The sequence below is a fragment of the Bactrocera latifrons genome, unplaced genomic scaffold (genome assembly GCF_001853355.1).
Source record: "Bactrocera latifrons isolate USDA-ARS-PBARC rearing strain unplaced genomic scaffold, ASM185335v1 scaffold_191, whole genome shotgun sequence".
NCBI classification, from domain to species: Eukaryota; Metazoa; Arthropoda; class Insecta; order Diptera; family Tephritidae; genus Bactrocera; species Bactrocera latifrons.
The window spans coordinates 107,776-129,834 of record NW_017535419.1 but is presented as its reverse complement, the minus strand read 5'-3'; the positions used below and the strand labels follow the sequence as shown (position 1 = coordinate 129,834).

General features: G+C 31.9%; 1 protein-coding gene across 1 annotated transcript in view; it reads right to left on the bottom strand.

Annotated features, from left to right (window-relative positions):
• Nucleotides 1-2,080, bottom strand: part of LOC108967581 (mycosubtilin synthase subunit C) — a 23,669-nt gene extending 21,589 nt beyond the window's left edge. The window contains exon 1 of the mRNA XM_018931102.1: nt 1,866-2,080. The gene's annotated coding sequence lies outside the window, so the exon portion shown is untranslated. The remainder of the gene's footprint in view (nt 1-1,865) is intronic.
• Between the last annotated feature and the right edge of the window lie 19,979 nt (nt 2,081-22,059).

The following is a 22,059-nucleotide window of genomic DNA, read 5'->3' as shown; positions in this document are numbered from 1 at the left end:
ATAAAATGGGATCGTTTCGAATGTTTGTAATTTAATAATTTTTAAACAATTTCAAATTTAATTTCATAAGTATATAAAATAAAGTAATTATTAAATAAAATTTTAAAAGTAATAAAATAAAATATTTGTCAAAGCTTAGCCCCCTACTCTTTTTTATTATAAGTTAATTACTATAAGAAAAAAATTTAAAATCAAAAGTAAAAGTTATACGGGAACACTTAAAAGCAATTAAGATTATGTGCTTGACATTCTGATCGAGAAGACTGCATAAAATGTCTATTGCAAGGCACCAGGGAAATAATAAAGCACTTCGTGTTCCATTGTCCCGCATTGGCAAGATTACGTTGTAAGCATCTGGGGTCCCCACGGTATGATACACTGGAAAAGGTATCGATAGTGAAGCCACACAGTTAAAATTTGAGTTAAGCGTGAGATCGTAGAGGATGACTACTAAATACATTGACCTAGTACCTGAACTAGATCTGGTATCGCAAAGRACCAAAAGTGGTGTATACGTGGCTCATTGGCTTACCTGATTTACTTAACCTAACCTTGACATTTTTATTGCAAACGATAATATAAATTTATTTAACAAAATAAAAAAGTTAAAGTTTTATATGTATATGTAATATCTTAAAAATTAATTATAATTAAACAATACAAATAAATAAATCAGGGGTTCCATCAACTTCTAATGCTSGGACTGTTCTTGAATGAATTACATCTGCGTCTGTCATTAAAACTGGATTTATAGGGAGATCAATCAATCTTCAGCTAATTCCTTARTTGGAACTAAGAGCATGAATCGAAWTCAACATTTATGCAAAAAATTCTAGTGCTTCTGAAAAGGAGATAACAGTAATCTTTATATTTTATTTGTATTCTTCTTAAGTCAAAATGCATACATAACTGGCTTGTCAGAAAAATATTACGGTTGGTGAAAAAATAAATGTTGATTTTTAAAGTGCTTTTTGTATAAAGAAGTTTGGATTTTTGGCAAAATAATATTTTAGTTTCCGTTTCTTATCTCTCTCTTATTGAKTGTCTGAGTATATATTTTCGATGTTTTTAGTTGCAAAGTGGTACAAAAAACGTTTGGGAATTGAAAACAATCTCAGAATCCATTCGCTTTATRGTTTATCGGTATAGCTTTATAAAACTTATTTATGCCATTAAAGCTTTTGAAAAAGTAAAAGGTTAAAGAAATTCTTCAAAAAAATAGTTGTATAAGAGATATATGTACATATGTGAAAATATTTTTCAAAAATAAATATCGTTTTCAGGAAAAATATTGCTTAAATAAGTTGAAGTTTGATTGGAAATACGAAAATACTTTTTCGACTACCCAATATTATGACAAAGGATAACACAATCAAATTGTTTAAAACTTCCTAAAATTTGTTTATTTTTTTCGTATCAGCTTATTGGGTTTATATAAAAATTAATAAATTAATTTAAAAAACTTTTTATGGCGGATTTGTTTTATGCTGATGTAAGTAATTGTTACATTAACTCAATTTCGTTTCAAAATAAACCATACTAATAACAGCTTAATGTCACGAAAAGTCACTTATTGAATAAATAGACAATAAAAAAATCTCAATAACATTGAAACAATTATAAATTGGAAAATCACACATATTGGTAACGGTAGAAGTAATTGTATAACACATAATACATAACACAAACGAATGAAGTTTTAACCTTTTATTACAAAATTAACGCATGCAATTTTGAATTATTTTCGAGAACGAAAATAAAATGTATTGTAAATTTAGCAAAAAAATTTCTCACACTTCCGACTTCACTACATTCATAAAAAAATTAATATTAAGAAATTATTAAAAAAAATTTAATTTACGTACTTTTACAATACTTAATCCACTGACTGCCAATTCCTTATATAGTTCGTACACTTTCACAATACACTTCAACAACTCGACGCAATTATTTATTACCCAAACTCAGTAATTATGTTTGTTCTTGCGAAATTTTTGCACTTGCTCAACACACCAAATTGTTACAAGTTTCAGCTTGGAGTTTTTCCGAACGTTACAAAGTCAGCGGCGCACAAATACTAATCAGAACATCGAACGCGAGTCAACTTTTATACGCGTCCAGCGCAACAATGGCCTCAGCGGACACCGCTAGAATGCATAAGAGCCAACTACCGCCCGCCGCACAAATCCAACGAAATCCAAAAAAACAAAAAACTACAAAAAGAGCAACAGTCACAGCAGCAGCTGCAGAGGTAGCTCGTGAGGATGAAGAATGGATCGCGAACAAAGCACAGCAGCAGCTGCTTTAATAATTTGTGGGGCTCGTGTGTATGTATGTATGTATATATATGTGTGTGTGTGATCGCGAATCGTAAAGAAAAACAACGAACAAATCGTCAATCGACAAAATTTAGTTGCTGCTGGGAACCATTGTGGCAGCAAGCGCTATTAAGAGAGCAAAACTAACACTTGTGTGGCTCTCAATTTACGAGCTTGTGCATTGTAGTTGTTGGTTTTTTTTTTAAATTTTATTTTTCATCAGCCGTTTGCACAGCGCAACGCTTTAAAGCTGCGCTTTCAGGCACTTCTTCGCCGTAAGCTGCTGTTGTTGTTGTTTCAAGCATCAGCATTAATTGTGGATTTCCTCTGCTGTGAGCAGGCGCTTACTCAATCCGTGACGTATGTACGTACGCAAACCCCACGTACATACGTACTTTAATCGTACATCGAAGTTCGGTAGGTGAGTAAGTCAGCACGAGGAGTTTCGCGGCAAAGCAGGTTTATACGCCAGCTATCACTTACGGGTATAGGTACCGAATTAGCACCACACATTCGAATCGATTACTTGACCATTTGTGAGGGCAAAATTGCGAGGCGTGGTGGCGGTAGCGCGTGAAAAGTGGGCATATTCGTTTCAACTTACGCGCTCTGCAAGCAGAGTTCAAGTTTGTTTCGGAAATGTTTGAACAGGAAGCCGAATACACAACTCGTACAAATGCAGCTACATATGTATSTCACATTTTTAAATGACTGGTTTTGTGCTTAATTTGTAACTGGCTCGCAAGAAGTTCGGCGCATTCAAAAGTTAAAATAAGAACTTACATTAATATGGGTAGACATGTGTGCTTGTTGACATATAAATATAAAAATACATTTATGTGTATATGAAATTATGTCTGTAGCTAAAAAGCACCTGGCGACAGTCATTTTACGAATGTTCGATGTCAAAAAGAGGCTTGTTTGTGACGATTATGGAGAGCAGGCGAGGCATGCATATTAATTTAACTATATGTATATCTTTAATGATATTTATGAGTATATGGTATATAACGATATCAATAATATATTATGCACGCAAACGCAAAACGTTTAACTGTGAGTGGATTATATTCACACTTACAAACATACATATCTATGCACTTTTACTGAGCATTATATGTTCTATACGCACACACATACACTAATCGGCMCCCATTATGGTCGCATTACCAGGGAATTCGAGCGAACTTATTATTTGTAATTGCTGTWAAAAGTTAAAATAAAAACTTTGGAAATTCCAAGTGGCATTTCTTTGCAAATCTATAGTGAGTATGTTCACACATTCATATGTGTATACATATGTATGTATATGTATGCATATTAAAAAAACCACACAAAAGCCGGGGAATCTATTCATAATAACATCATGATGACGCATATTTTTGTTGTTATTTACGTTAACTATTGATGGTTGATTCCATTTTCTTATCGGCAATAACTTACRTAGCAGTTTTAACTATAAATTTATTGAGCTTCTTCGGGTGTTATTTTTATAGTAGCCATTAATTAGTATTGGTAACTGGTTACAAGTGAAGCTTACCTTAAGTTAGCTTTTGTTGAGTTTGACACACCATGGAATCCCTAACAAAATTTGTTTTCAATCTCGTATACTTTAATGCACAGCTTTTTATGTACTACGATTGTACTGTTCAAATACTTCACTTCCTCCTCCCTTCTTGGTTAATTACTCAGGTGATCAGACGAATGCTTAAAGAAGTCTGGATCTCACAATATACTTACTTAATGATATTATTTCTCAATCACCTCAAACATAGTATAGACAAAGAATATGCAATGTTTATATGTATAAAAGGGCGAGTAAAAACAAAATTTCTTTTTTCACTTGGTATTCTGAAAAATATTTTTTTACACACCTCTAAGGCAGTCTTTCCAAGTATGTATGCGCTCTTAATTCTAACAGAAAGGTTTTCTGCCTTAGAGTTTTTTTTCATATCCTGAACAGGTTTGTAATACCCAGAAGGAAACATAGTAGACCCTATGAAATATATATATTAATGATCAGCATGATCTTATTTTCCTGAGTACAATAGGCTTCGGTTTATATACGAAGAAAAATAAGAGTGATACGGTGTGTTGCGGTTTTCACAGTCAATAAAAATACTGAACTAAGGATTTGTCTCAAATTTTGTATTTCTAATCAAATTTCGGGTGTGGAATCGTTGCGCATGGAAAAAGCTTACGTTGATTCAGTTTTATCAAAAACACAACCCTACATACGAGTGGTCTTCAAGGACGGTCGAGAGATCGTTGAAGGCTTTTCTCATTCTGGAGGACCTTCGACCTCTTCAACTAATAAAATATTAAAAAAGTGAAGTACATAGTACTTGAAAATCGTCAAGCAAATGTTAGAGAGATGACAAGAAGTCAACAATTATCGGAATAGATGATAAAAACGATCCGAAACCATAAAAATTATGGCCAAACGCTTCAAAAATCAAGGTAATGCGATTGTTTTTTTCGATATTGGTGGTTTGGTGCATCATAATTTGTTCTGGAGGGATAGACGGTCAATGAACAGTTCTATTTGCCCGCGGCTATTGTGTGAGAACATCCGTCGATAACGGCGGGATTGGAAAAGAGCAATTTATTTATTTTATACGATCGTAACGAGCCATCATTCAACCACTGTATTCACCAGATTTGGCTTTGTGTGACTTTTTCTTGTACCCCAAACTGAAATAGCTCCAACGTGGAACCCATTTTCGACGATCGAAGAGATCAAATAAAATCCGCTGAAGGAGCTGAAGCCATCCAAAAAAGAGTTTAAGTGTTTCGAGGACTGGAAAAAACATTGCCATAAGTGTATTGAATCTGATGGAGTTAATTTGCGGTTACTTGTAAGAGAGTGATGTTTCGATAAATTTGTTATTAAGAGATCAATACTGCTTCTCACGCCTCTTTAAATGTATAGGAAAATAGCCGTTGTCATTTCCATTCAGATTTTGCTAATATGTTTTATTTTTTTAATTTCGTCATAAATTCGTTAAACAATGATTTTGCGCACTTACAGTTTTCGGTCATTACTTGTGTTTGATTTAACAAGTAACCGTTCTCAGTATAAACCAAGTGAAATGTTCCAGAAAAAATGTGTACAATGCCATCAAAAAAGTTAATAATGGCCTCAATCTGTTATCCTAAAACATAATTTATAAGGCACCGGTTTGAAAAATAACCCACCGCGAAGATAAAGTAATTCTTAGAAAATGAAAGCTGATCTCAGATCCTCACGCGTAATAATGGTCGAAATCAATGCAGAATTGGGATTAAACATGTCAAGTACACTAGTGCAGAGACGTTTCAATTAAAATAATTTGTTTGGGTGTGTGAGCAYATAAAACCACTACTGTCGGAAAAAATATTTTAAAGTACGTTAATCATTTCCTCATAGTCAGTGATTAAAGGATTTAAATTTTAGGAAATTGATACCTTTTATGGATGAAACCGAATTAAACCACATTGGTCCTGATGGAAAAACATTTGTGCTTCAAAAGAAAACCCAAGAAGTCGATCCAAGATATACCAAACAGACTGTAAAGCAAGGCAGAGGAAATTTAAATGATTGGGGTGTTGCTTAGACTTGGACCACTACTAAAGTTAGAGGAGAATATGGATACTTTTGCTTATCTTAATATACTGAGGAATACAATGGAGCCCTATATTTATGATGGTGTGCCAGCAGATTGGATCTTTCTACACGATAACGATCCAAAGCATATTGGAAAGTTAATATAAAAAAAATGGCTTACGAAAGGAAAAATTCCACTTGTTGGTTGGCTAGCGCAAGTTCCAGATTTAAGCCCAATTGAAAACTTGTGAAATGAAGTCAAAGGAAAAATTGGGTAAAGAAAATTTCCAAATTGCAATAATTTTGTGTATAAAAATACTCGCATATTAAATAACTATTGACAATTAAATTATTAAACTATAGCATTTGTCATTTACTGTCTAAATAAATTGTATATAATTATAGCTTCAGATTTTTAACCACACACAAACAACTGTATGTACATATACTAAAATCAAGCATGACAATATTCAAATGTGTCAAATTACAGTAATAGCGTTGTGTTTTGACAACACAAACAATTGAGTTTAATAGCAGTAAGTCTCAYAAACATATCTACAAATGCTTATAAATGTTGGTAAAGCCGAAAAGGTTCTGCGTATTGTACACCACATATACGCACCATTTTTTTACATTAAAGCCAACTTATCAGTATACCATTCAAGTTCACCGCAATTAAATTCCACAAAATGAAGGTTCAACGCTGGTGCCAATTGGCCGCGATCGCAAATATTGTAGTTAGTTGAATGTGCGTTTACGAAAATTTCATGTACGAATTAAAATTTGTACAACAAACATACATACTATATACACATATATATATGGTGGTTATATATTTTCATGATATGAATTAACATTTGTATTGTTTCAAAGCAATGATTTGTAAATTCACATAATTGTTTATCTGACTTGATGCTTCTTAGCACACCATCATATGTAATTGTAGATCTGTTATTATCTGTGTGTGTGTTTGCATGTGGTTTGTATTGTTTGTTGCATATTTTTACGCTAACCTGTGCAATCTATATAAGTATKTGTAGCCTTTCGTCTGCCATTCCAATTGTTTGCATCATTCAATCGTATTACGATTTACTATAATTGCTTACAACATGAAGTACATTCATAAATTGTTTGGATCTAACGAGGGATTTGATTTTTTTCTCCATTTTTATTGCGTTATAAATCGCTTTTGATAATCGTCTTTGTAAAATGAAGCGCATGGGTAAAATGTGGCAGGCACACTAGAAAGTTGTTAGATACCATATTCCTAGCGAGAATAAAGTGTTAAACACTAAACATGTATACATACTCGTAGAATTGTTTAAATAGAATGCTCTCAGTTTGTTATTGTCGTGGGTTAATTTCGCCACCTGTTAGCGCTTACATATTTCAAAATGTAGTAAACTGTAACCGTTTAACAGAAAGATAATTCATAGTAATGATATTATCAGACCGACTATATTGTCAGCTGAAGAAACGAGTTTTTGCAAATTTAGTTTTTTTACATAAGAATCCCGCTTCTTCAGGCAGTAACACTTTATAAGATGCAACTTACCAAAGAGGTTGAAAAGTTCGTACTGATTTTGAGTGACCACGGTTGTTTCTAAGAAAATTAATTGAAAGGAATTTCGTGAGTTAAGTGGCACATCTAATAACGGTAATCCGCTGCTGCAGTGATTCCGAACTTTTTCGTCGATGAAATCCACAAAAATTCTCGCTGGAAGATATTGTGGACACAATGACTTACCGTCAGTCAATAAAAAAAATTATGTGTTTAAAAAAAGTTGAATTTTACACAAAATATTTGACGTTTTTGGACTGCAAAAATTTGATTTTTTTACTGATCAAAGTGATTAATTAAAAACTATCATTTGTCTCAAAGCAATCGCTCAAGCCAATTCTAAAAATGATGTTGCCAGAAAAACGTGTTTAAAGATAGACTGTTACAGCTGATTGAACTGAGGGGCTCCATCTAAAAAACTATTTGAAATACTCTTTGTAGGCGTTATTGTTTTCAAAATTTCACACTAGGTATGCCTTTTAATGTGATAATGGTTGTTACCAAAATAAGGTATTATTGAGTGTTATCCCAAAAAAAAAAACAACAACAATAGGTCAAAAAGAGAAGATTTCAGATATGCATAAAGTGAAATTGATTGAGATTGTACAGTGTAACAAKTTTTTTAAAATCGACTTCATGCTTTTCCCAGACCTCAAGAAAATTCCGACACTAAAGCGAAGTATAAATTTTAAAGCGTGATCCATTTCAAGCTTCCCTATTTTTTTAAAGAATAAACACAAAAAAACTCAAACTTAATGGAGAATGTTTATAATGATTCGAAAGAGCATTTATTTTTTGAAGATTATCTCTTTCAAATGTTGGCCACGGCTAYGCCTTAGATGGTCCATCATATGAATTCAATTTTTGACTTTAGACTTTACTTATCCCCACAGGAAATAGTCTAACGTTGTGAGATCACACGATCCTGCCATCGAAATGTTCTTGCAATAAAACCATTGATTGMTGCAATGTGTGGGAAGTGGCACCGTCTTGTTGAAGCCAAATGTCGCCGAGATCACGACCTTTAATATCCAAATAGTCGGCAAATATAGGCATCATTTTCGAAGAAATAAGGACCGACCGAGTCACAAACCACTCCAAATCGTTGATTTTTCTGAATGAAATGGCAGCTCTTGAATCTCTTCAAGTTATTCTTCGTCCCAAATGCTTGTTTACATACGCATTCMGCCGGAAATAGGCCTCATCGCTAAACAAAATTTGGCTCGAAAATATCGGATCTTCTTGAAACTTTTAATGAGCACATAGAGCAAAGGGATGTCATTTGAGAAGGTCGATCGGCTTCAGTTCTTGCATAAACTTTATATTGTATACTTACAATTTAAGATCTCGWCATAAAATGCGCCAAAATAAATACATCTACTTGGATCACCCGTTACTACAAACCTTATAGAAAAGTGAGAACATTGCTATTAAGGTGTATATTGGTGGCAATTTGAATACTAAAACCAAATTCTAGCAAGAAACTGGAGTTATATTTTAATAGGACTCGCCAGTTATATACACATATAGAAAATGATTGATTTTTATAGAAATCATTTATGAATTCCTGAAGTAAAATTAATGAATGARATACTTTTTTTTTGTAAATATGTCTGTGAATAAAACAATGCTACTTAAGTAATTACAAGATATGTAGACTTTTAATCAKCTTAAGGTTAATTACATGCACCTGATGTGGTTCTAGTTACATGCATAGTTACACCTAATTTAGTTATAGTATTTAGTAATGAACAAAGGGAAATAGTTCTTGTTATTTTTGCAACATATTGAGTATTTAGTTATTATTATGTTTCATTCAATATAAAAGAATCATATTAYAAATATGAGATGTCTAGCTTCACTGCTTAGGAAAATCCACARTTGCATATGTATGTTTATACATATATACATACATATGAGCGCACTTATGGATAATGAAACTAAACTATATAAATACACTTAATGATTCCCCAGGTAATTTTTAAATTTAAATCAATTAAATTTTAAGYGTTCACACATCAGGTGAATGCTGTGGCAGCACACCACCGGCCTTGTCGTTCGTTGCATTGCATTTTACATACATGTATGTGTACATATATTTGTATGCAATTATTGGCCAGTAATATTTATTCGCCTGTAATAAAACGTACTTAGTTGCTGTTAGATCTATCATTTCTAGTGGCAAATCGGTGTTGCCCAGTGAGGAATTCTCAATATTCAAAAACTGAATGAGTGATTGATTGCCACCTAACGAACTGTGTGGTGGCAATCACCAGCTTCAATACGTAAGCATATATGTATGTGTTTAACTATTATAATGAAATGAGGTACATAACTTGCATAATTGCTAAGCGCTTTACTTATGTGCCAATTAATCAGTTTTTCTACCATTGCACTTAATTGTAATTGCATTGTTTTAATTTTTCTTATATAAATTAAATTCAGATTAACTAGATATCCAYTGTTCTATTGTTTTCGATGAAGAGAAACCTATATTTTAAAGAACCTGAAAAAAGTATACCGATTCATTGAATCATACTTTGAATGACGCGAACAAATGAATGGAAAAGGTAAAGAAGCATCCATGAGGGAAAATCTTAATCGCTATATTGTTCAAGTAATGCCTGAAGCTCAGCTAGACTTAATAACCTAGCTAATTATAGGTCACGAATATAATTGGCTATATATATAATGCTAATACCAAATGTTCAAAAWTTGAATCAGGGAATAATCTTTTTTGAAAATAACTTTTCCATTTAATACAAATATTTTAAAATTTAATTTTATTATTTCAGTATCCACTTGGTGTCAGGTTCTTATGGTAAGTCAGTAACAATATATATGAACCTGGAATCATCCKGGGCGATTGTTTACTTCAGACTGTTCAATTGTTGAAAGTGCAGATCTGAATTAATAGTTTGTCGATAGGAGAATTCCCTGCCGATGTCACCAAATTCATAACATAACCTTCTTGACTATTACTCATGTCTATGCCAGAGTTTGTTTGAGCTCACCGCGATTTGAATGTTTTTGAGGGGTGATCCAAGTAGAGGTACTGTTTTCGAAAATTCCCCTTCCGTAAAGAATGCGTTTCACGCTCTTTACTCAACTTATGGTCAACCTAATAGGCCTATTGAGCGTACTATTTGCAGCACCATCACTCATCTTGAGATCCAGCATTCATTATTGTATAATATTCGACCGAATAAACCGCGTCCAGCAAGTAGTGAAGAAAATATAATAGACGTGACTAGGAGTGTACATGAAAGTTTGACCTATTTTACGTCGAGATCTTAAGTTTAAAATTTACAAAATACAGATTGTGAAAGAACTGAAGCCGCTCGACCTTCCCAAGCCACAACCCTTTGCTCTACGAAGTCAAAGTTCCAAAAAGAACTGACGTTTTTKAGCAAAAGCGTTCAGAATGAAGAGCAACCTAAAGAGATTCAAGAGCTACCATTTTGTCCAGAAAAAACAAGAGTTTGATGATGATCCTTAAAATGATTCCGATGAGAACGGAACCGTCAATGACAACTATTTGATGCTTGAAATTTAAATTCGTGATCTCGGCGACATTTGGTTTCAACAAGGTGGCGCCACTTCCCACACATCGCATCAATCAATGGATTTATTGAGATACTTCGATGAGCAGATAATTTCACCCTTTGGCCACCAAGATCATGTGATATCTTACCGTTAGAATTTTCCTTTGTTGATGTGTAAAGCCTAAAATACAAGAAGAACTGGCAGAACCTTTGGGAGTCACTTAAGCAGCCATTTTAAAACGATCAAAAGCAATCGAATACATTCAAAGGCGAGAAAATTTGGTGACTTATGAATTGAAGCTAAGGGAGCTTGAAAGGCGATTGTACATGTTGAAAATGCTGCTTGACATTACAAATTTACATAAAGATGGAAAAATGCCATAGCTTCAGATGGGCATAATACTATTGCATTTGATTTTCGTAAATAAAAATTTATAACTTTGACAAAAAAATAGGCCATAAAATCATAGATCAGATMTAAATGCCTTCGAAGAGATAACTTTTAAATTAGTAATCTTATGTTGAAAACTTAAAAAAAAATGTCTTTAGGCAGTATTTTTTCTTTTATATTTCAAATTTAACTAGTATTACACCAAACAATCTAAAATAATAATTCAAATGGTTTCAACTTTCAATATGGAGTCATTACACGGCAAGCGTGAAGGAAGTCGGTATGTCATACAAATTCTTTACGGTTGATCGTTTTCACTTCCGTGCCTATAAAGAATTATATAAATATAATATCTTAATATCTTAATACTTAAAATGCATAATGCATTGCCTCTTAATTTATTAGTTCGCCCAATCAAACGGGATTCCTGCAATTAAACGGATATTACAGCTGTGCAACTTTCTGTTAATTGATGTCAACCGTTCATTATCTCGCCTATGCGCAAGCCATAATGATCAAAATCTGACAAGCGTGTAAAAACTGCGGAATTCCAACACCCATATGGCAATTTCGATCATCGTTAGGGGCATACAAAACGCTAATTATTAGCGCATATTTTTAATAATAACTGCATATTTATAAACACCTTCTGGCATATTGCATAAAAGCACTAAAAATAAGAGTCTTAGAAAAATTATATAACACAATAATAAATACTGGTTAAAGCATGACAATTTTGTTTTTAATTGTTAATCATTACGGACTTAGTTGTGGTCAATGTTTATTTATTTATATGCTAAATACTACTTCAGCTATATGAGATTGTAAGTGCACTTGGCAATTATGCAATTAATTGCTGTATCTAGTGCACTTTGCCACAAACTTTAATTTTTTCRAAATTAAGGAAATTAAAATTTGGTTCAAATGCCAGTAGTCGAAAAAGTCTTTTCGTATTTGGAGTCGTTGCCAACAAAGGTTCGCTCGCTTCCGTTCTGGAAATTTCGATTTGCACTAATGGAATAATGTCTCTAGGGGAAAAATGGTACATACATATTTCTTTATTTATTTATTGGTATAAATATAAAAGAAATAAGTTCTTTGTGGAAAAAAATTTAAAACCAAAATTCTCGTCTAGAAGATATTGTCTGTACAATGATCTACGGTCGAAAAAAATCTAAAATTGACGATCGTTTCTGGGCTGCCAAGAATCTATTTTTAATCGGATCAAAAACTGGTAAATTATTGTATGGATTTATATGGATTTTGTATGCATATTGATGTATTTTGTCTCCATAACATTACTGTTAAAGTACTCTTCGAGAAAAGCTCGTTCAAGTATAAAGTGTTAGAGCTGATTAAACTGAACGGTTACGATTTAGAAGTTTTAGAAGTTTATAGCTCTAAAAATGTCCGAAAACTATTTGAAATATTCTTTTAGTAAATTATTAAAGGTATAAAGTAACAAATAATATTAAAAAAAAATAGATTTGTCCCTTAAATATAGTTACCATTTACCCAAAGTATAACTAATCCACTAAAACACTTTACCGATATTTCAATAGTAGTTCCAACTGTTCTGGGACTTTACGAGAAAATTATTTAATTTTTTAAACTTTAACAGTTTGCTACACTAAACAAATTTCAAAACCATTAAAAGATAATAGTAGAAAAAATAAATTTCCAAACTTTTAAATTTTTCATAAAGAAACTTAATATTAGGCTACCAAATTTAATAATTTATATAAACATATAACTTTATGGCCTTATATATAATATAAAACATTCTCGGCATTAAAAATGGTAAATTTATTACAAACAAGGATTTTGAAGTGCAGTTACACGGTGTAATAGTTGCCACAACAACTTTTTAATTCACAATCTCCACACATTAATTGTAATATTTAAAATGTCCAACTAAAAATTTAGGTGAGTAGAAGTGCGGTCACCAATTAAATCTGTTAAACAAATTATTATTATTCCTTTGCAAGCTCTTAGTAGAAGAAAAATCCAAAACTGGTTAGGCGGGTAAGCTGTAGTTGCAAACTATCGTATTACTTTATTTTGATAATTTTCCAAAACATTGCGATGTTTTTTTTTTTTTATAAATGTGTTTAACAACTTTATTACAAGTAGTTTAAAGTGTCAAAAACCACACATGCTTTCATGGTTAAAAAAGTATAGCTTACGTGTAAGGAATGGTTGGTGCTGCACAGAGCCGAATGTAGATCTAACAGGCAGATAAATTAGGTTTATTTTTTATGGTATTCGTACTGTAATACGATTACAGTACGCCCAACTTTGGATAATAGCCAAACGATAACACTGCCTATATAAAAGAGACTCACATCATCAAAAAGATATAAGGCATAGCAACAAAGAAATATATTGTATATAACATATATGTACATTTATATATGTAAAATCCTGTAATAAAATAAACTTTATTGTTGCTTTTAAATTTCCACATTTTGAGAAGAGTGTAAGATCAAAAGCTCGCGAGTAGGGAAAGGGCTTAAAGATATTGTTTGTTATATATTTTTTAATAATCTACATACATAAGATTCTTATATAGTGTTAGCAATTTAAATTGCATTTTTTATAAGATATAGGATAACAGTTGCTTTAAATCTGTTTATTAATATACATATATGTATTCTACCACACCCTATATGGAGGATTAACAAAACAATAATACCATGTGAGCAGCACTCGATTGCATAAATCGCTTATGTTCATTGAATTTTCAATCATAGCTACATATGTATATACATACAATTATGTTCAATTTATTAATAGTAAGTTTATAGTTAAGCAAATTTTTTTCATCGCATGTATGGTAGAGTGAGATTGTGGCACATTACAATTATGTACATACGACGTCGTTATTGTAATGAAGACATGTTATTAATTTGGACAACTGTGTAATTTGAACGCAATTGCAATTGCAGACAGATTAAACACTTCATTTTTTTTTTTATAATCTTGTTGCACGCTAAATGTATCTAAAATGAAGCGGTTACACAGATTTCCTCGAGCAAAAAACGGCCTATGTATTTCAATTTTTTTGTGTATATAAAAAATATAATATTATTATTATTTCAAAGATATATATTTTACTAAGATGTTGTGACATTTTTAAAGGAAAATATTCAATGTTTTTACAAAAATATGCAAAATTTGGTGGAAATAGTTGTAAATAAAAAAAAAAATTAAAGAAATGAAACTTGCAAATTATATTTCGAAGACCTGAGCAAAATTTCATTGCGATCGGTTAAGTAGTTCATGAGAATACTTGACCTTTAAAGTTTTAGTTGATTATATAAGTAGGTGACCACGAGCGCGCAAAAAGTTGAGAATTTATGAAAATATTCTAAAAATGTTTTAGAATTAGATAAGACAATAAAAAATCGATTTTATGAAGCCTTGAGGCCAATGGATCCCTTAAAGACATATGTACATAAAAAGTTACAAACAGGGGACGTTGAAACTAATCGGAATTTTAACAAAATTTTGGTGGTTTTTGGGCGGTATCTTATATCCTAAACTATCAGTTACAACACATAAAATACTCGACAAACAAAAGACAACTGAACAATTAATCTTAAAAAATCGCTACATTTCAAATATTTTTTTATGTACATATGTATGTATGTACATACCGGCTTTCACCAAAAAACCTTTTTTCTTATTATATGCAAGTCGCAAAATTATTTAACCGATTCGAAGGCATCCTTACTTCATTAAATTGGGGTCATATGGAAACCACTTACACAAAATAAAAGCTTCAATAAAGTTAACAAACTTGAATTGTTTATATGTATTTATTCTCTTATTGACTTTATTATTTTGTTGTTCATCATTGTTCATTAGCACCTTATGCATTTATATTTTCATCTTTCCTATATGCATCTCAGGTATGGTATATAACCGCGATTTTTCGTCTTACTATATACTTATAAACATACACTAAACAAATATTTTAATATTAATAAATATGTATGAGTTGGTGCAATGTTGCTTTTTGCTATGTCTGCGCTGGCGTACGCACCTGTTGTTGAAGAAATGTGACCAACACGTTTCACTAAACGCTACTCACTTTTCAGCGTTGACAGACACTATTTGGAAATCCCCGGCAAGAGTTTATTGGACGCTAAAGTAAAACCTGTATAGGGGAGAGTCCGTGCAGAGCCGCTTTTGTTTATTCGCTTGCAGCACGTGAAAATAGTTCGCACATACATATGTACACATTTTCAAATAAATAACTTAAATAAAATTCATGAACTTATCTGACGTGGTTTATTTTATAATACGCTTCTTTTCAGTATTGTATATAAAAGTGATATCATTCTAAAAGTTTTAATTTTAATGGTAAAAAATTTTTCAAACCTTTATAGGATATACTAAGTTTGTAAAACCCAGAAGGAAATGTCGGAAACCTATAATTATAGCTGAGTCGATTTARACTTATCAGTCTGTCCCTCCATCTGATTGTATACATGCGAACTAGTTCTCAGTTTTTCAGATACCGATCTGAAATCTTACATGTTCTTTTCTCTTCAAGAAGCTGCTCATTTGTCGTTACCGCCGATATCTGAACGCTATTACATATAGAAACTATATCACCAAAATCATGTCCTTGCATTCGAATTTTTTAAATTTTTTATTCGACAAGATTCAACGGCAACGGTACAATACCTGAAGAAGTTGTTCAGATCAGACGATTATAATATATAGCTGGCATCCAACTGATCGATCAAAATTCCAATCTTTGTATGTAAAACTTTTTTATTTGACATGAATTATTGTCCAAGGTAAGGACGCAATCTTCAAAGAAATTTTTCAGATATAACATATAGCTCTCATATATACTGACCTTTCAAAATCAAGTTTCTGCTTCCCATCTTTTGTATTTGTGAAGTGTATTATAGTTTCGGTTARGGAGTTAGGTGGGTTTGCAAATTTAAAAAAATCGATTTTTGTTTCTTTATCTTATTAAATTAAATTTTCAAGGTGATCCGAGGAAATATCTGTACAGCCTTGAGAACTTGTGCGATCGAGTTTAGCTAGGCTAATGGGCCGTTTTTATGTCGGTGGACAAGACTTTTGGAAAAGTTATTGACCGATTTATTTCGAATTGTATACACATATTTAAAATAACATTTTAGAGTTATAGAACGAAGGATTTTTAATCCAATAAATGGGGAAAATTTGACCACAAAATGAGATTTTTTCTTCAAAGACTAAGAAAGAATGAAATTTATTTGTTTTCTTCCTTTCCTTCATTGAAATACGAGATTTAAGTATAAATGTACTAACGGAACATTCTTAGTTTTTTAATTTTAGAAGAATCAATACTTTTGGAGTGAGACACCCAGGGAAATGAGGTCTCAACGGCTAAATTTTCTGCATTTTTATAAAAAAAAAAATTCAGGAAACATTGTTCAAATATGTACCTTTTATATGCTATATTGTATATTTGAAATATGTCAATTGATTGTTTATATTAAAAAAATCGTAAAAATACATTTTTTTTCCTCCGAAACTCATTTAATCTTAAACGAAGTTAACGTATTTTTCTTGATTTTTTATATTATTTATATACAATTAAAATTTATAATTTCAATTATATGTAACCGTTGATAATAGCGGCGTATTATTATGGAGTATTCAATAATTTTGTACCCTGGATTGTGTCTCAACGTTACATTTATATAAATTGATACTAAGTAAATAGGTTTTCATATTCTTTAAAATTGGAAATATAATTTGTAAATCTGAGTCAACGCACTGCAACTTAGTAATTTCGCCATTATAATTCTGTTAAAGTATTCAATGCTGGTATACCGGCAACTATAATACAGTAGCCTTTCGCAATAGAGCTGCCATATGCCATGCTATCGCTATGCACCACCCGACCCGTACGCTGTTTTGCTTTTTTATTCAATTTAAAGAGAGAAGATCTATCAGTGTATATGTCTAGTCGTTATCAGTGCATCGTGCCTTTCGTTGCCATCGTTTTATATTAAAAGAACTATTGGTTTGATTTCCTGTTGAAATTAGTTACTACTGTTGCTTCATGCCTTACATTCTGCGGTTATAAACTGCTATTATTCTGTCTATTTCGATATTTCACTGCTTAAACATACGCTTGTTTATAACTACAACACTTTACAACACTTAACACCTTTAGCTTCATTATTTATATCAAAATTGTCATCGACCAAACCACTTGGCAAGGCTTGATCTTGGACTTGTTGTGGTTATTGCCATTTTAATATAAACACTTCATTCACTTGATTTTCAGAATCGAACTTTGTAGTTGGTTGGCATGTGATTTCTTATAATTATTACGATCATGCTTGGGGTTTACTTTGTTCGAAGTTCCGCGGAAGTCATTGACGTAGCATTCAAACGATAAAGCCGCAGAGCAAGCTCAAGCGGGCGCACGAATTGGAGTGATTTGGCTGGATTGTTATCGATTATTAAATATATGTAAATGCATACATATGTTCAAATTATAACATATTTATTTATAAAAATTTAATACAATTTAAGTCGGAAAGAATTCTAATGTCATATAAATTATGTCAGCATAAATTATAAAATATAACGTATGTAAATACATATAATATTTACATGATATTTTATTATATTGTATGATATAAATATTATTATAAGATAATCATACACTTGATTGTACATATATGGTATGTATGTCTACTGCCCGCCTGAATTTTTGTTTGAGGAAAATAGAAAAACTGAATGGATTGTCTTTATATGTAAATTATATTTATTGGCATAGATCACACTTCAGATTAGATCGCTGATTAGATTCTATTTTACCTTGATCGGACTATTATAAATAAAATACGCTAAAAATATACATATATAAAATCTCCGAGAAAATAATCTATAGGTGTTCAACGCAAGATCTTGGCGGTCATTTGACTGGGCCAAACTTTATAAACAATGTGTACATATTTAGACGTGAAAAATGAAGCGGCACGATGTCTTATTAGGAATAAAAATCGTCCACGTCGATTTCATTCAATTATTAATTTAAAGAAAAGTCGGCCAAGACCGTCTTATAACGCTCGCTATTGATATCGTTATCATATCAATAGCGAGCGCAATCAGTACCCAACGATAAATTTTTGGGAATGCAATTGCGTTTCCGGAATAACACAATGATTTGACTCACCCCTATAGGAATATTTTTTTTTTCAGGAAGCCATTAACCAAGAAATCACGTCATCCCCATTGGTAAACGCTGTATATACAACGCATTAAATGTTGATTAGGTAAGAGATGGCTGGAGTTGACATTATGCGTTGGCTTTGCTGTGTACTGAAGTGTGAAAAATTAATTTTTCTTAATTTTAATATCAATTGAGTTATGCCTAGCTAATTAAATGATTAAGCCAGCATTAAAGTTAGTGTTTTGACATGTGTGCAAAAAAAGGAGAAAATGGTGAATGTCAAAGAAAAAAATTAAAAAATATGCAATGCAACAAAGTGATCGTAATCCAACTAGCGTAAGTATTATAAAAAAAACTTAAAACTTAAATGAACGCTGTGTTGCGTGCGGCCACTTCGTTTACACTCATACATACATAGCGACAGGCTGTCTCAGCTTTTTACTTCGCCTGGCACTAATGTCCCATAAATTATTTAAAAGTAAATGCATATTATATTACTATTTACATAATTATAAGCAAACAAGGAGAATAAAAAAAGGAAAGAATGTTGTAGATTACGTTTTTTTTTTGTTTCAGTAAATAATTTATTATGTTTGACTTAACCTCGTTGACGATTTCTTATTAATTCCAGTAGCAATAGAAATGAGTGCTACTAATTACATACCAGAGCATTACCATTCATATTAGATGGCATGATTCAATAATTATTACAATAAATGGACATATGTATTTCCTACTAATTAAATTTATTTTTCAAGTAGTGTTTGGCAAACCACGCATTAATTATTCTAAATATGTTACAATTTTTTTGCTGATCAAACTGCCGGAAAACTAAAAATATCGAATATTTTTCAATAATAGTATATGGTATATTGACTGTAGGCTGTTGGACTCAAGATCAAATGTGAGCTGTAACGACCAAACACACACTAATAGTTATGGAGAACAACTTCACACGAATATAAAAAAGGTTGTACCGAAAAAATATTTATCGATTCGTTTTGAGCGCATAGTTTAAATGGTCCACTAAGGTTCACATTTGATTGTACATTTTACGAAAAATATACAAATCGGGACACAAATTCTTGAGACTCTAAGTCGCTTGCGACGATCTTCCTTTACGAAATATAGATAAAGAAAGATATCCGTACGTAAAATTTATTAAATAAATCAAACAAGATAAAATATTTGGTGAACAACAGAAAATTAAGTGCTTAAGTTTGCTTTTTCTCTCACCCCTAATGAAGTAGACTCCGACATGCATATCCAAATTCCAATCATATTCGGCATCTTAGCATCGGCTCGAAAAGCTTTGGCCTGATTGCGAACGTTTGTAGACAAAGAATGATAGTAGAGACCTTTGCATCGGCTTTTAAGGATTTAAAGTCGCTCCAAAGCTAAGCTTTAAACAAAAAGAATCCCTGTATATAATAAGGTATTTAAGGAACTAATGGCTAGACTAGATGATTAAGTAATAAGAGATCGACTTACCATTAYAAAATTACTTAAAATCCCATAAGTACTGATGAATGCACCTAAAACTAATATTAGAACTTTAAACTAAACTGTAAAATTATTGATTATTTTTATGGAAAATATTCGCGCCAGCAAACAATCGTTGCAAATATTGGAAAAGACTTACTTAAAGGAGAGGGAGAGGAAAAGAAAAACACGTAGCGAAAAGAAGAAACGACAGGCGCGCTGTTATTAACTTGGCTATAATGCGTTAGCGGTGTCTACGCCAATTAAGAAGAAGAAGACGAGTGCTACAAAGCCTACAAAGACGGTCGAGAGATCGTTGAAGACAGCCTCGTTCTGGACGACCTTCGACTACATCAAATTAAGAAAATATTAAAAAAGTGAAGGATGTGGTGTTAGAGAGAGAGCTCTACATCTCTCGCAGGTCCTTTCGAATGATATCGGTGGATTTTTAAAGCCAAAAACACAATGAATACCATCGATCAACCACCGTATTCACCAGGTTTGGCTCCATGTGATTTTTTCTTGTTCCCCAGATTGTGCTTATGAAAAGTGTCGTTGGCATAAGTGTATTTATGCATATCATGGAAGTTACTTTGAAGCCGACAGAATAAATATCAAAGAATAATTAAATATTTTACGTTTTGTTTACAATGAATCGGAAATTTTTTTGTCACAATGTGCAATACCCTTTTGGAACATGTTGCGAAAGTATAAAATAATACATTTAATAAAACATTTTGACAAAATCGGCGAAACTTCTTCCTATTCTAACATTAAATAAMGAAATGAAAAAGGGGAATACTAAAAGATAATTAAAAACTAAACATCCAAAATTTTCACGTATATATGTAAGTATATACATAAGTATACTGGACATTAGAATTTAGTCTAACACTCAATCAATAACTTTACATAAACACGTATTTCATTCATAATACTGATTGTTGGAGATAGTTGGTGGACGCGATGTACACACACAAACAAATTTCAGAGGGGTTTTCTGTTGAAATTTTGCACCCTTTGCGCACGGCCCTGTTTGTATTCTGGTGCCACATTGTCTTGCGAGCATTTTACTTTTTGATCGAAGTCAAAAAGTGCGACAGCTTTTCAGCTGTAAAAAATCGTTGCGTTCCTTTGAGTCTTATAACTATAAGAACAATTGAATGAAATACCATGAAACATTGATTTTTGTGTATGTGGTTCTCTCTCCCCATGTAGTAAAATTTTGATATATAATTTTTAAGTTTGTAATTATGTATATGAAGTTTCGAGGAATCTTCAATGAAAGTTCTTTTCAATGAATGAAGTTTGAGATGTAGTATTTTAGGTTCATAGATTCAGATGTTACAGCGCTGACTAATAACACGATTTGTGTTCAATGTACTTACATATGCCTGTGAGCCGATAAAATATTTTCTTAAACTCATTTGGAAAACAACCATATTGAATTCCTAAAAATATAAACAATAATCACTAGTTTTCCATATATGTACATATTCAAAGAATGCAATTAATTCTTATCTCTAGCAAGAACTATACTTAATATAGTGCTATCGAATCATCTAAGATGACGAACCTATAGATTCTAATAATTACTCACTTTTTTTCAAATTCAAAGATGATACGTGCTTCCCAGAAGTGTGTTAATGACAATAATTTTATTATTATCATAGAAAAGGTAAAGAAATATGTTGACATACAAGTATATATGTATAGGAGCACACASATACCGAAAGCTTAATAAATTGGCGTTTTATTGTGCTTTTAGCCTTTTTGCCGCGGAATAATCGCAAGCACAAATTTCATTGCTAAAATTATTCAGTAGATATTAATATTTATGTATGTAAAGTAGAAACTAGGCTTTTTATCAATGGTGACGACATCCACATATATATATATATATATATATGTATGTACGTATTTGCACGCTCTGAAAGCGGAATAACGACATTTTAAAAGCTTTAAAAGTTTGTTTGGC